This window comes from Camelus dromedarius, chromosome 4 (genome assembly GCF_036321535.1).
Source record: "Camelus dromedarius isolate mCamDro1 chromosome 4, mCamDro1.pat, whole genome shotgun sequence".
NCBI lineage: Eukaryota > Metazoa > Chordata > Mammalia > Artiodactyla > Camelidae > Camelus > Camelus dromedarius.
The window spans coordinates 5,603,701-5,620,675 of NC_087439.1; positions in this window are offsets into that span (position 1 = coordinate 5,603,701).

The following is a 16,975-nucleotide window of genomic DNA, read 5'->3' on the forward strand; positions in this document are numbered from 1 at the left end:
TTCTCACTTCTCTGGTTAAATTTATTCTTTTGTAAAGTTTTTCTACCGATAAGAGGCAGGGAGAGGACATGGTGGAGGTGTGTTCTAAGGAGACCTCATAGAGTCCTTCTCGGTTACAATCAGGTTTTCCATTAGAATTCTGTAGTTTATTATCCAGTTCAGTAGAAAGACCTGAAAGTTATCAGAAACCTGTACTTGTCTAAAAAGTCCTTTCTGTGAATCTACTTGAAGCATTTTTTGCAAAACAGCACAGTACACCAATAACTTTCTATAAATGACAGAAGACTTAAAAGTGCAAGGTTAAAGATCTGATTACAATGCAAATGGCAAAGAAACTTGGCTACTGCTGTGACATACAGTAATTTAACATAATAACTAAAATTATGATTGGTATCATTTACCAGAACATACCAGAATTTTAGGAGTTCCATATAATTTCTGGGATTGATAACATTTATATTAATAACATTTACCCATATGATACAATCTAAGAATGTTTATCACCACTCACTTGACAATGCTTCTCATGTAATTTAATATACCAAATAAGCCTTATTAGTTTAATGTTTTGCCCTCTGAAATGGAGAGAAAACAAATATTTTGAGGTGTTCCAGGAACCCTTTGCAAAACCTCAAAGTTAGCTAGAGATCAAACAAACTTCATTTAGAATTTGGTGTTACGGAAGTTTGTCAGAAATATCAAAAAGTTTAAAAATACCTGGTCAAATAGGATCATAGGTCACCGTGAAACAATATTCATTTAACCTAAGTGACAATAAAAGATCTCAAAGGTTGTAATAAACTCACACAGTCTATTACCAAAAATGGTTTAATATTTTTAGAAAATTTTGTCCTCTTAGAAAACCAAAGTCAGGTTTTGTCTCACTTTACCTTTAAAATTTATTTTCTTAATTAAATTCAATTTTATCTTAGTCAATCCTGACCATTCACAAAACTCTGTGTTCCTCCTCCACAAACCTCCCACAACTTTCTGTATCCATATTAATCTGTCCCTCACTTTCTTTTCCATTCAGAAACAACCAGGTTAGGATAAAACCTTTTTCCCCCTTTAACAAAATGCATTTCTATTCCTTATACTCTCTTCCACTGAAAATGTGCCTCCCATTTTCCCTGCATATGGAAATGCTTCCCTTATTATTTTAGTAGCTTTAGTTACACATATAATTCTTAGCCTTAAGACCTCAATCTCTAGCAAAAATAGCAAAAGCCAGGAAGCAAGTGATTGTGAACTGTTTGCCATACCAGCAATTCCTGATTGGAAAACTTAGACTTTAGTCTTCCGCTCCTAAGAAGGCAAAGGTAGGTAAACTTAGACCCACCCAGCACTTAATGTTCCAGTATTTTATCCTATTTGAAATGACCAACATAGTCAATGAATTCTTGCAACTTAACTTAGTTTTAAGTTACCAAAATCTGGAGATGCTATCCTTAAGGCAGACATTTCCAAAACACAGTTATTCCTAAGGAGTTTACCTAAAAGCTCTTACCTCATTTACCTCTGTTTTATTTACTTAAAAGTTTCATTGTATCAAGTTATTTTTTTGCTGACAAATTTTGTAACAGGAATAATAAAATCTTACTTGATTTCTAATAAACCTGGGTATGTCACTTGAAAACCGGGTTTGCCTCTTGTTGGGTGTTGAGCCAACAGACACAACCAAGCCAAAGATGGGGAGAAGGAAGATTTATTACTTGCAGCAAGTAAGGAGAACATCTTTCCCAAAGTGGTGTTTCCCTGAAGCAAACTTGGGGACCTTTTAAGCTAAGGGTACATGCATGTTCATGAAGGGGCTTGGGTGGTCAGAGTCCAGGCTTCAGTTCATTGAAGTCATGAGCGTCAGAAAAGGTTCCAGTTGATCTGGTGGTTGAGGCTTTGGGCTGATCATCACCACTGAAAGAACTGGGAGTCTTTACTACTGATACTATTACCTTTGCTATTGTTACTTCTTCTGCCTGATAAGAGCCCTGTTCAAAGGCAAACATTGTGACCAGGCTTAGATCACAAAATGGCTTAGGCCAAAAATGGTTTCTCTTATGTTAAGAACCTGGTTCTCTTTCTCCAGAGACCCCCCCTCCCCACCCTATCTGGTGACAGGGACATTTAAAGTATTATGCTTAATATTGATGACTCTAAAACCATATCTGTATTAATTAAACCAACAAGCTTAAGCTAACTTTAATATCCGATATTAATTCAATACTGAACTTCCCAGTCATGTAAACCCAAAATTCATCCTGGGCAATTTCTTTTATATTTCTGAGTATTTACTTAAGCACTTAATTTCCTATAAGCCAATTAAATAGGTCTTTTACAAATTCATTTTGGCAATACCACACATCTAGAACAGACATATAAAGTCACACAAACACATAAACACAGAGACCACATAGTTCCCATTCCAAAATTTCAGCCATGAATCAGGTACAATAATATAAAATCCATCGGTTACAAATGAGATTGGATTCAAATTGGGTTTCTGGCCAATAGAACAAATCAAAGTCACCCATCTAGATGGCTAAACCCTTTTTACTAATATTTATGGAGAAGATACTTAAGATTTCTACTTGTCCTTGACAAGTCAAGTTCCAAATTACCTACCCTCTTTCCTAAAATTTGCATTGTAGAAATATAGCAGTGATAAAAGTTTCCAGGAGACCAGATAAAGCATTTGCATCTCTAAGGTAAGTTCCTCCTAGGATACCTTTGTTCCCTTAAGGCCAGAAAAAAATATTTTTTTCTTGATACTTACAAGACTCTTAAGACAATTAGGGGAGGTTTGGGAGAAATAAAAGGATTGGTGGGTTTTAGATTAAGTCTGGAGCCACACCTCTCATCCGTAAAGACTAGATTTGTAAGACAAGGACAATTGTTTTTAACTCCTCAAAGAATTGAGTGTCCACCTCAGTGACACCAAAGGACAGACACACCCCTTCACCTGTGTTGGAATGTTTTACTTTCCTTCATTTAGCTAAGGGGAGAGGGTCCCCCCTAAAATTCCTATCAGGCTCTGAATATCAGCTATGATCAGTTTAGTCAGGCCTCTCATTTTGGTAATCCATTTACAAACACTTTTGAGGATCTTCCCTGGGTTTAAGAATTAACTATGGCCCACAGTTTGCTCTTTGATCTGAAGAGGATCACCCACGGCCAGAGGTCTCATTTCACTAGCAAAGGACTTGTTCAGACCATACATCAACTCATCTTCTTTTCGGTTGAAGCCAAATTTAACAAAAACCCAGCCACCTATACTTCCCTGGGCCTCTTGCCAAACCTAGCTAGGTCCTCCCTAGGAAATGCATCGGTGCCCCTTAAGACTCCAAGTCTTAAGTGAAGCAGCTTGAATAAAATGTTCAGGATCATCACCCGAACAACGAGATCTAAATATCAGGAGAACTCACCAGAATACCTGAGGAGAACCAAGAAGCCAGTGGGGTTCAACAGGCCCACACTGGTACTGAGCGCTTGTTCCTGGGAGACCCCAGGTGCCCTCCGGTGAGTGTCTCTGACATCCTGCCAGCTACACCAAATACATGTTGATGAAAAATTATCAGTCGACCTAAGAAAGAAATGGAAAATTTTATTCCAGCCAAATTAAGGATTATACCCCGGGAAGAGCGTCTCAGAAAGCCCATTAGAAGTCAAAGCATGGTTAGATAAGTTTTTTGAGACCAGAGTGCCAATACATGAAATGATGTATTACTGACAGTTTACACAATGCAGACCTAAGCATCATCACGGCCCCTTACAAGGTCAAGGAGAAATGTTACGTTTTAAGATGCCTTGCTGGTGATAGGAAAATGTTGCTCTTTGTGGTTAAGCAGGTATTTCTGCTGATGGGGAAGGTTTGGTTGGTGCATAACGCAGGTACGCAAGGCACAGTGAGGAGAGAGAGGAGGTCAAAGGGTAAAACAAGTTTTATGTTTAAATTTTTCTTGTGGTAAAATATGAATTTTATTTCACATAGGGTAAATCTTCAGTAAATAAAAGCTAATTTACATTTGTTGGTTTAATTAAAGCAGACATGTCTTTAGAGTTATCAGCATTAATTATAATACTTTTAGTCTATCTAGGTTTGCCTAAAGTCATGTAAGTTCATGTTATCTCTGTTACAGAGTTTGTCAGCAAGAAAAACGTAAGGTGATAGCTGTTTAATGTCTCATGAAATTTTCATGAGTAATCTAAACACAATTGTTAAGAACAAGTGGATTAAATAGAAGTAAAAGTTTATAAATAAATTTTGCAACAGTAATTGTGGTTTATGGCTGTACACTTAAAAATAGTTCCCCAAAACTTTCTGATTAATCAAAACTTTAAAATATACTGAGAAAAGTTAAATGATGGAGATTCATTGAATATCTAAATCATTTTCAAATAAGATAAAATACTGAACTGTTAATTACTGAACATAGGTTTATCCACCTGTGTCTTCCTTTTACAGAGGAACATAGTTTGCACCACCTTGGAAAATTTACTATGATGAAGAATATGCTTTCAGAATGTATAAAATGTATTCATAAACTAGCCAGTAACAGACAGCACAAAATTGTTTACTTCTTAATTGTCACTAGAAATAAAAGAGTTTAAGGATAAAACATTCCAGTATATGGAATGAATACTACTAGAAATGATAAAGGAAACATCTCTGTGTGCAAGATGAGTGCAGAATTGTGTTTTTGGTAAAGAAAGTTCTGAGGAAAGAAGAGTTTGTTAATGGAAAAGAAAGTAATTTTGCCCTAAAGTAAAGCTGATTAGTTCAGAACAGGAAAAAGGAGAATAAAGGAGAAACCACAGACATAGAAACTGGGAGGAGAGAGAATGAGAGAGAGAGAATCTTGTCACCTTTGAACAAAGCACTTTAATTCTGCCTTTTCTTCATCTGAGAACGTCTTCACTGGATTGGGATCCTGGGCTGATGGTTCTTTACATTTAGTTCTTAAGAAATGGTGTGCCGCTTTCTTCTGGCTCCCATGGCTTTCGAGGAGAAATCCACTGTCACTCCAGTTGCTTGTCCCCAGTGGGCAGTGTGTCACTTCTCTCACTGCTTTCCAGTGATCATCAGTTTTCTCTGCCATCAGTTCTGAGAAATTTGACTTGTCATGTTTCTTGATGTCCATTTTGGGGGTTTCTTTAGCTTAAACTTCCCTCAATTTTTTGAATCTATAGATTTGTGTCTTTGTTAAATTAGGGAACTTTTCAGCCATTTTTTTTTTAGTACTTTTTCACCCCTGTTTTCTTTCTCTTCTTCTTCCACGAATCTGATGGGGTCAGTGTTAGTTCTTGTAACTGTCCCACAGGCCCCTGAGGCTCTGTTCATTTTTCTTTTATCTGCTGCCTTTCTGTTATTCAGATTGGGTAATTTCTATTGCTCTGTCTTCAAGTTCATTGCAATATTCTTCTGTCTCCTTTATCTTGCTCTTGCATCCATCCATTAATTTATTTTTTCCATTTTGTACTTTCTTAATTCTAAAGTTTCCATTTGATCCTCCACTATATTGTCTCTTTCTTTGCTGAGACTTTCTTTTCTTTCATTTGTTTCAAGCATATTCTTAATCGCTCACTTGAGCATTTTTCCGATGGCTGCTTTAAAATCTTCTCAGACAATTCAGCACCTCTGCTGTATCAGGGTTGGCATCTATCGACTGTCATTTTCAATCCACTTGAGATCTTCCTGGCTCTTGGTGTGATTAGTGATGTCCTGAAACCTAGACATCTTGAGTATTATGTAATAAGACTCTGGATCTTATTTAACTCTTATTTAAATGTTCTGTTTTAGCTGGGTTTTCTGACTCTGCTCAAGGAGGAGAGGGTTCTGCCCCTTGGATGGTGGTGAAGGCCTCCTCTGACACCACTGCAGTGGAGATAGGGCAGCCATATTTTTACTGCTGGGTGGGAGCTGAAGTCCAGGCTCTCCCCAAAGTCTACTGACACCAGGGGATGGAGGGCTTCCTCATCAGCTGGCAGGGATGAAAGTCCTGACTCCCTGCTCAGTCTTCTCTGACACCACCAAAAAGTAACTGTAATCCACTCACTTATGACTCTCAGTTTTCACATCAGTAAAATGGGATTGCAGCACCTCCCTGGGAGGCTTACTGTGAGGATTAGATACTGCAAGATGGGAGCACACAGTAGGAGCTCTGTGACCGCTAGTTTCCTTGGGAAGAGGGAAAGATGCAAGGACTGGGTACTGTAATTATAATCCCACAGATGGTACCCTTCTCTGTAGAGATGAAGTCTTGTCTTTGAGCTTTAGAGGCTAAGATTAAAGTCCAACACTCATACAGAATTAAGGAAATGGGTCAGCGAGGGCCAGCAGTTCACTGGAAGTCAGAAGGCAAGTGGGCAGCAGTACTCAGAGTGCAGGTTTCCGTAGATGCTTCCAGAAAGAATTGTCCCCAGAATCTGTGGTTCCAGTCAAGGGGCAGAATTCTCCAAAGTTGCTCATCATTTCAGATGGGGCATTTGGGCTGGGGATTCTGCCTTCTTCCTGTCAGACTTTGGGACTGGCCATCCTCCGTTGGGGAATCAGGGGCTGAGATGCCTCCCCGTGGCCCCTGGGGGTGCACTGGAGACCATGCACCTGGAGGCAGGCAGGCACACAGGTTCACACCTGGGCTCTCCTACTGAAGGCTGGAAGGCCACCAGAGGCTCAGGGAGGTGGGAGATGCACTCTCCTCCAGGCCTGGAGGAGACGACACACACATTGGGGCCACCAGGTCCCTGGCCAGGGCTGAAGCAGTCCCAGAATGGTGGGCTTCTGTATGTGGCCTGGTTGCACAGAGCAGAGGGTGGCTGGGTGGGTGCCCTGTGGGGCTGAACGTGCTCAAGGAAGGTTTCTATCAACCAGAGGTGGGGGTGGGGAGCTTGGGTGAGCTAAGGGCTGTCCCCTTCTGGAGCCCTGGGAGCTTCTAAAGACCTAGAAGCCCAGAAGATGCTGGCACTGTGGCCCCTCACCATTTCAGGATTGGGAAGACAGACAGAACTCCTGAAACCACAGAACTCACTGTGTATCCCTGGATTGTCCACTGTCTCTTTCTTCATTTAGCAAATAGGTCTGGAGTTGGGGCAAGACCCTTCTTCCCATCACACCTGGGTTCACATTCCCACTGCAACAACTTTGCATCTGGGTGACCTGGAGCAGGTGGTTAACCCTCTCCTTGCCTCGGTTCCCTCATCTGCAAAACAGGGGGGACAACAGCACTTGCTTCTCAGAATTGTTTGAGGATCAAATAGAGACTCATGTATGTAAAGAATTTAGCACAGTGCCTGGCACGATTAAGCCATGTGTGCATGGTTGCAATTGTCATCATTGTCATCATCATTCCACGATAAGGATCAGTCAATGCCCTTCAGTCAAAGGGCACTAGGACCACACCTGCAGCTGAGCAGGCTGGGTTTATTACTGATTGTTTCATGGGAGAAAACGAACCATGGAAGACTGTGGGATGTAGGAGGGAGTTGAAAGACACTATTGTTAGACTGGGTTTTAATGGGTATTTTGGGAGATGGTCCACGGAAGCTCTAGATTGGGTGCTGTCAGGAAGCAGAGAAAGTTCTCTGATGGGTACTTTATATGTCTTATCTATGGGGAGGGTGAACTAGAGACTCAACTCCCAGAACCACTCTTGAGTGGTGTGTGTGACATGTGGACACAAACAGCACAGCAAAGGCATGAAAACTGCCCTGAGACTAGAACTGCTGACAAAAAAGCAAGACAGAATGTGCAGTTTGACCTTAATTGTGTTGATTGCTTAATAAGTACAGAGAAAGAAAAATAAACATTCTTCAGAGGATTGTAATAGAAACCAGAGTCTCACAACATAATAAGTAAATGGATAGGATGCCATCCAAAATCATACATTACACACAAGGAATAGGAAAATTTCACTGCTTCTCAAGGGAATACAAAATCAACAGATCCAGCCATGAAATAACACGTATAAAGGAATTATCAGACACAGCAGCTATTATAACCATGCTCAATGTAACAAAGGAAAATATTTTTGAATTTAATGGAAAGAAGTAAGTACTCAGCAGAGAAATAAAAATTATGCAAAAACAGCAAATGGAAACCTCAAAACTTAACATCCAATATCCAAAATCAAAATTCACCATATAAGAGGGTATAGCTCAAAGTGCTAGAGCGCATGCTTTGCATGCACAAGGTTCTGGGTTCAATCCCTAGTACCTCCTCTAAAAAATAGATAAATAAATAAACCTAATTACTCCCCACCAAAAAAAGAAAAAAATTCACCAGATGGGCTAAATAGCAGGATGGAGAATGTAGAGGAGAAATTCAGTAATCTAAGGATAAATCAATAGAGATAGTACAATCTGAAGAACATTAAAAAAATTAAGAGGGCTTAGAGATGTGTAGGATATATCAAAAGTTATAATTTCCTGGGCAAGTGTCTAGAAACATACAGCCTGACAAGACTGAGTCAAGAAGAAACAGATAATTTGAACAGAGTGATCACTAGAAGAGAAATTGAGTCTGTAATTTAAAAAATCCCCTGTAAACAAAAGTCCAGGACTGTATGGCTTAACTTGGGAATTCCACCAAACATACAAAGAAGAACTTATATCTATCCTTCTCAGACTATTTCAAAAAATTGAAGAGGAGGGAACACTCCCAACTTCACCATCTATGAGGCCACCGTCACTGTAATACCAAAACCAGACAAAAATACTCCAAAAACAGAAAATTACAGGCCAATATCTTTGATGAATATAGATGCAGAAACCCTAAACCAAATATTAGCAAACTGAATCCAGCAATGCATAAAGAGGATCATCCTCCATTATCATGATTGTGTCATTCCAGGATCACAAGGATGGTTCAGTGGACACAAGTCAGTGTGATGATATACCACTTCAACAAAAGGAAAGACAAAGATCACACGATCATCTCAATAGATAAAGTATTTCTAAGCAGTATTCCTCGCAAGCTATAATTTATTATTTCCTAGTCAAACTCAGCCATAGAAAGAATGAAATATTGCCATTTGCAGCGACATGGATGGACCTAGAGAATACTATGCTTAATGAAATAAATCAGAGACAGACAAATACTGTATCACTTGTATATGGAATCTAAAATATAATATAAATGAGTCTATATGCAAAACAGAAATAGACTCAACAGACATAGAAAACAAACTTGTGGTTACCAAAGTGGGGGTTGGAAGGTGGGGGAAAACTAATCAGGAGTATGGGATTAACAGATACAAACTGTTAAACATAGGTCCTATTGTATAGCACAGGGAATTATATCCAATATCTTGTAATAACCTTAATGAAATTTAATCCCCCCCAAAAAACCCCAAATCACTATGCTGTACACCTGAAACTGCAATAATGCACTATTGTAAATAAGCTATGTTTCAATTTAAAAAAAAAAAATGTAGTTTCTCTCCTCTGGAGATCCCTGAGGAATGAAGTTGGTGCAGAAGAAAATAGATGTGGGCAAAATGGCTGAAAACGTCACAAGTTTGTAAAACATGATCTAGGAAGTTCAGAAAACCCTCAACTTGACATGTTGTGATCAACTTGTTGAAAATCAAAGGTGAAAAAAGTCTTGAAAGCAGTCAGAGAAAAATGACACACTATACATAAAAGAATATCAATTCTAAGGCTGGTAATTTCTCATCAGTAAACAGAGGCCAGAAAAGATCAGAATAGTATCTTTAAAGTCCTGAAGGAAAAAATTACCAACCCAGGGCATTATATGGAACAAAGATATCCTTAAGATTGAAGGAAAAACTAAAATGAAAATGAAAAAGTTTGATGAAGATGAAAGTAAATTAGAAGAGCTAACCATCAGGTAATTTGATATCAAATGATGTGAAAGAAACTTTTTCAGGCTAAAATGAAATGACCAAGAGTTCCTGAAGTTAGAACTTAAGGAATAAAGGAAGAGCAAAAGAAGTGGGAGTATCTGGAAAAGTGAGATAACCTATTTTTTTCCCTCTTAAATTCTTTTAATATATGTATGACTTTTGAATGAAAAAATTATACCAATCTCAGAGGGTGCGGTTCAATTCATGTTGATGTAATACATAAGACAACCATAACATGAAATCAAAGAGTAAAAGAATCTATTGCTGTAAGGCTTACATTTTCTTTTGTCAAAGCAAAAATTGCACCCAAGAATGTTAAACAGGCAAGGAAGACATTATTTAAGACTATTGCAAATAAGGGAGAAAGACCAGAACTCAGTCTGAGCTCAGCTCCACTGAAACAAAAGGGAGGAGAGTTTTAAGTGCTGAGGTGAGGTTTATCTATGGGGTGTGTCCAATACATTTAGTTATTTGCAGTGGTTTTTCTCTGTGATTAGGACATCTGTGTATGCTATATTTAGTACCCACCAAAGTTAAGTTCCTACCCCTACAGAGACTGGGAAATATATTTGGTCTATATGTCCCTCCAGCCTGCCCTGGAGGCCACTTCACTTGCTACCCCAGCAGGATCTGGGTGCCATGGGCACCAAGGGAAAGGGCAGGAGGATGCATAGGCACTGATCCCAAAGCTGCCACTTCGTGCAGGGGCTGCTTTCTAGCGGTCCCCTCTCTGCTGGGCTGGGACCAAGGACTCGGTCCTGTACTGTTAGTTCTCCAACAGCTCTGGGTCCACTGCCCTGCCAATGAGCTCATCACCCTGAAGGCAAACACCTCCAGCTCTCAGACCCCAGGACGTCGGGAAGCGCCAGAGGGTCTGGCGGGAATCTGCAGCTGTGCTGTCTGAGGTCCTCGTGTCTTGTGCACACAGGCCATCTCTCCAGATTTGTGTGCACCTGTTCCGTTCAGCCATGCCCATTCTTGGCTCACATATTCCAGAGTCGCATCCCAGAAACAGGCCACACGGTGCGTGCTTTGCCTTTGGAGGTTGGCAGCTGAAGGAGAGTGCTTGAAGCCCAGCTCTCTATCCAAGGATGGACCTTAGCCGAGTGCTTGATGGGCAGTTACCTGGGCAGACTCTGCCCCTCACCCCGCCCCAGGTGATGGGGGCCAGCACCTGCCAGGAGGTGCCAAACATTTGGCAGCACTATCCCAGCTCCCTTCAGGTTGAGGGTTTCAGTAGCATCTATGGGCTTTGCCCCAGATCTGAGCTGCCCCTTTGCAGCACTCAGCATTACAACAGAAATAAGGTGAGGGTGGGGGGCTGAGTACAATACACTGCTATGGGGGAAGCCTGGGTCTCGATACCTGGGGACCCCCCTTGGTCAGAGCACCCCCATGGTGACCCCGGGACCCAGTACTAAGAATAACCCTGTGTTTGGAGGCACTACTGCCCCTACCTTAAGTCACATCTCCAGGGACTTAGCCCAGTAGAGCCCCCATACTCCCAGCCAAGGACCCAGCACTGCTGCCAGCAAGGCTGCCTTTAGGGGCATGTCCATTTGGGTCTCTAACCTCAGCAGCCCTGCCTCCATGGTGGGCACAAGGAGGAGCAACTTGCTGTTAGGGCCCCCTTATCACCTGTCCAGGGCTTGGTTGGACACAAAACCATTGTGCCACCAACCAAGTCATTTTCCTCCAGGTCAGGATCCCTTGGGGTCTAAGAGGTGAATGAATGCTCGCCTGAGTTAATAGTTTCCTGGAGAAGTAGTCAGTGTCCACCTTCTTCCCAGGCTGGACCTCACATGGGCCCCTTTTCAACAAGATACACAAGTGTAGGCCTGACCTCTGTGACCCTGGAGCAAACTGGGCACCCAGAGTTACAGCATTGCATTCCCAGACTCTGCTCTGCAGTTTTCCCCAAAGGTGGGTAGTTTGAGGCTGTTGTCTGTAGACAGAGATCCTTGTCCTGTCCCCTCCAGTCATGAAGCAAGTGGGACCCCTAATACTGCCTACAATAGACTCCTCCCCCTTCCCCATTTTCTCCCAGAACCCTTGTGTCTTCTTCATAACATAATAAAGTCTCCTTCTTGTTCCTTTGCATAATTCTCATATGTCTGTGCTCTGTAGATCGAGGGTGGAAATCTCACCTAGAGGGAATAGGCCTGGCATCAAAGCTTCTGGGCTAGCACCAACAAGGAAAGCTTTACTTCTAGGATGTGACATATCCCTGAGCAGTTTGCATACATCCCGCTTTAAAAAAGTAAAAGGACTCCCTGAATTACATCTCTTCCCTTCTCCAAAAACAGAGATGAAGGGGAACTATTCCCAGAGGAAACAAGTTAAAATTAGTTCATTTTAAGTATAAAAGATGAAAAGACTTCCAGTTTTTGGTCCAATATGTACGGAGATTAGAGATCATCACTCTTGTCATCACAAGAATTAAAACTGAACAAACTTAAAATCAACAGTTCTTCCTAAGTCCACCAGAGAGTTTAGGTCACAGGGCAAACTATCACCACAAAAACTAGAGAGACAGGTAAACACAGAGAACCACAACTTAAAACAGCAGAGGCTTCTGCTGGAGCCAGGATCTTGGTAGCAAAACATAACCTGTAATTGATGAATTTCAATTATCACTGTGGACGAGCTTGAAGTTAAAAACTCCAGGGGGCTCAGTCTTATAGGGATCTCCACACTTTCATGAGATTTACCTCCAGTAGCCCCACCACATTCTTACAGAGCCAATCAAAGAAAAGTCCTTCATGCTTGCATCAGGGAGAGAAGAAAAGCAACTCCTTTGAAACACACCCAGAGGAGTCTGTTCTTCTTAAGAAAGTCTTCCCTCAAGGGAGAATTTTATCAGAGCAATTACTTTGGCTTCTACCAGAGGATAATTGGCCTGGAGAGAGTAAATACCCAAATCTTATCCCACTTAGCTTTCCATGTGGAGGAAGGGAGACACCAGCTCCAGCTTTGTCTAGTATTTTCTCACCTATGAGGAAAAACAATCAGAGAAGCACAGGTAAAGGTGAAATCCCAGGGACGCAGGCTTATTAAAAGACTGAGATCTAATCATAGAACTATGAAATACTTCCCTTCAACACCTTACCACTGAGTTATTAGGGCTCCTGTATCAGAGCAGGATTTCAAATGTAAGAACTTCAAATCTCAGATCTCAGTGAAGAGGTATCAAGTGAAACTCAAAGAGAACAGGGAAGACAAAATCAACAACAACCAAAAAAACCCTGAAGAAAACAAAGCATCCCAGAGGAAATGATAGCTTCTGACACCTCCAACTAGCAGTAAACAGTAAACACAGTTTAACTCCTAGAACATAAAAAACTTACATTAAAGCCCTATTTACCTCAGTTGTTTTACCCAATACATCAATCATGTCCAGCTTTCAACCAAAAATTACAAGGCATACTAAAAGGCAAAACAAACAAACAAACAAAACAAAACAAACAAACAAAAACCTCACAGATAGAAGAGTCAGAGCAAGCTCAGAACCAGACTGGGATATCACAGAGATTTTGAAATATTAAACTGAGAATTTAAAATAAGTATAATTTATATGCTATGAGCTCCAATGGAAACTGAGCAGCAGGCAAGAACTGATGAGCAGTGTAAACAAGGGGATGGAAATTCTAAGAGGAAATAGTAGAAATAAAAAAAAAACAAACCATAACAGAAATGGGGAATGCTTTTGATGAGCTGATGAATAGACTAGATATGACTGAGGAAAGAATCAGTGGACTTGAAGATATGTTAATAGAAGCTTACCAAACTAAAAAACAAAAGAAGACTGAAGAAACTAGAAAAGAATATCCAGGAACTGTGGGACAATTATAGGAAGAAATTTTTTAAAAGGAAGAAAGAGAGAAGAAAGAAAAGAAATATTTGAAGTAATAATGGCTGAACATTTTTAACATACATTGAACCACGTGAATCTTAGAGAACACCAAACAAGATAAATACCAAGATATCATATTCAAGCTTCAGAAAAATCAAAGAGAAAACCCTGAAAGAAGGCAGAAAGAAAAAAATCTTACTGTAGAGGAACTAGTATAAGAACTATACTGCATTTCTCTTTAGAAACCATGCAAGCAAGAAAAGAGTGGAGTGAAATATTTAAAGTGTTGAAGAAAAAAAAAAAACCCACCAACCTAGAATTCTGTATCCATCAAATTTCTCCTTCAAAAGTGAAGGTGAGGGGTGGAGGGTGGGAAGGGATAGACTGGGATTTCAAAATTGTAGAATAGATAAACAAGATTACACTGTATAGCACAGGGAAATATACACAAAGTGTTATGATAACTCACAGAGAAAAAAATGTGACAATGAGTGTGTATATGTCCATGAATGACAGAAAAATTGTGCTGAACACTGGAATTTGACACAGCATTGTAAACTGATTATAAATCAATAAAAATGTTTAAAAAAAAAGTGAAGGTGAAATAAAGACTTTCTAAGACAAATAGAAAATGAATTTGTCTTCAGTGACCTGTCTTGCAAGAAATGTTAAAGGAAGTTCTTTAGAGAAAGAAAATGATGTAGGTAGAAACTTGGGTCTACATAAAGAAAGGAAGAGTGTTAGAGAAGGTATAAATGACGCTGAAAAAAAAATACTTAGTTTTACTAAATATGTATTTAGTACATTTGGTTTTTACTAAATACTAAATTAATGCTAAATACTAAACTAGTACTAAAAACTAAATACTAAACTAATGCTGAAGTTAATTTACTTTACTAAATTTAGTTTTTACTTTTCTTATTCTTAATTGACCTAAAAAGATTTATTTTGGGCAAAATAATACTTGCAAAAATAAATTTGGTGAAAATAGTTTATGGATAAGTGAAATGTATGAGAGAAGGGATGGAAGAGAAGAACAGGGAAAACGCTGTTATAAGGTACTCACACTAACCATGAGGAAATGCAGTGTTATTTGATAGTGAACTTAGGTTAGCCGTAAATTTAGATTGTTAATTCTAGGGAAACCATTTAAAAATTTAAATAAGAAATACAGTGGGGAGGAGGGTATAGCTCAAGTGGAAGAGCTTGTGCTTAGCATGCACGAAGTCCTGGGTTCAATCCCCAATACCCCCTCTAAAAATAAACAAGCAAACAAAGAAACAAACAAATAAATCTAATTACCTCCCTCTCCAAAAAACCCAAAGCAAACAGAACTACAACTGATAGGTTAAAAGAGGAGGAAAAAAATGAATTCATATAAATGAACTATTAAATATGTATAACTGAATCACTATGCTGTACACCAGAAACTAATACAACATTGTAAATCAAACAAATAAACAAACAAACAAACCAGAGGGGCAAAAATAATTTAAAAGAGTGGGAGATGAAAAAGATAGCACAAGAGCAAAGGATAGAAAACAGTTACAAATATGGTATCTATTAATCCAGCAATGTCTTTAATAATCACTTTAAGTATGGTCTAAATACATCAGTTACAAGACAGAGACCATCAGAGTGGATTACGAAAACTGCCTGTGTCATTTCCATACCGTTAAATTTTACTGAGCCCCTTTGCTATCACCTTTCCAGTCCTGAGCCACAGATCCAAATGGGAATTACCAGGAGGCATTCATAATTCAAAATTCACTTCCTTGGTCAGGTCCTTAGTCCCCTGGTTAGCAGTAGGTGCAAACTGAAGCTATGATCAGGAACCTCTACTTAGCTCTTGAAGATGCTGCAGAACCTGCTGTTAAAGCAATAGCTGCCCAGCAAAAATCCCTAGACTCTCTGGCTGAAGTTTTTGATAATAGGATAACCTTTCATTATCTTTTAACTAAGCAAGGAGGTGATTGTGCTATATTATAGCTAACATCACTTGCTGGATTTGGTTTGCCACTTCTGGGGAAGTTGACTCAGCTACATAAGATCGCTGAACTAGCCAGTTGTTTTAAGAAAGTGACTCCTTCAATAGGGTCTTTCTTTGACTTATTTGATTCTAATTCATTTGGTCTTGGGGACCATGGCTCCAAAGTGCAAGCCAGATCCTGGGAATTGTCCTGCTTATGATAATCGTAAGTCTCCCTGGTGCTTGGCAGTCTCTCAAAATCTTTAAATACTTGCTTGCAGCCACTAACCACCAAGCAGATGAACTCCTTCAGACTAGAACATCAGAAAAGAAATCAAAAGAATGACCAACTGAGAGAATGTATACCCGACACTGTGACCTGTAAACACCACAGAGAGATTCAGCGAAAACTTAGAGAACTTCAGAGTGGTAGCTGCGGGTAGCACCAATGCCTTACATTATTATCACATCTCTCAGTTAGGCTCAGAGTCTGATCAGGAGGGAATTGATAAAACCAAGACAATATGTCCAAGATGGAGTCACTTATGCTAAGCCCCACATCACCTAGACTTAATTATAGTTTTGTCTCTCCCAGAAATGTAATGTTAAACCAATCAGGAATCACTCAATCGGCCCTGGTTAAGTTACCTGCCTGATAGGGGACCCCATACCCTATAGAAAAATGATCTTGGTACAGCCAACCCACTTTTTTGCTAGTCTAACTTCCTTGTTTCCACTCCTTGGAGCTGCTTTACAGCTGTTAGGTTCGATGCTGCTTGAATCATTGAATAAAGTCATTAAAATCTTCAAAATTTACTCAGTTTAATTTTGTTCCTTAACACTAGCCTGGAGTAAAATCCTTGCTTTCCTAAACCTTTGCTTCTTGCTTCCAAGTTTGTGATAATCCTTGCCTTTTTGGAATCGAGGGAATGAAGATTAAACTCTTGACATCTGGGTAGGTGTGGGGTTCTGATACTTATTAATAATGCCCAATGACTTCCAAGTCTAGTCCAAGAAAATGGAAAGAGAAAGAATTTCCAAGTGATGTGTTATGTTAAGCAATCAACCAGAAATCGAATATTGTAATTGTAACAAATAGGGATGCTTTTAATAATAAACAATTTAACATACAATGTCACTAACCTGTTACTGCTTTTAAAAAAAGATACACCATTTCCCCCTTGGTGATTACAAAAGCAGAACACACGTGTTTGAAGAAAATAGTCATCCTCAATCCACCATTTTATTTCCTTAGCTATTTCTCATTACATATACATATTTACAGTTCTTCACATT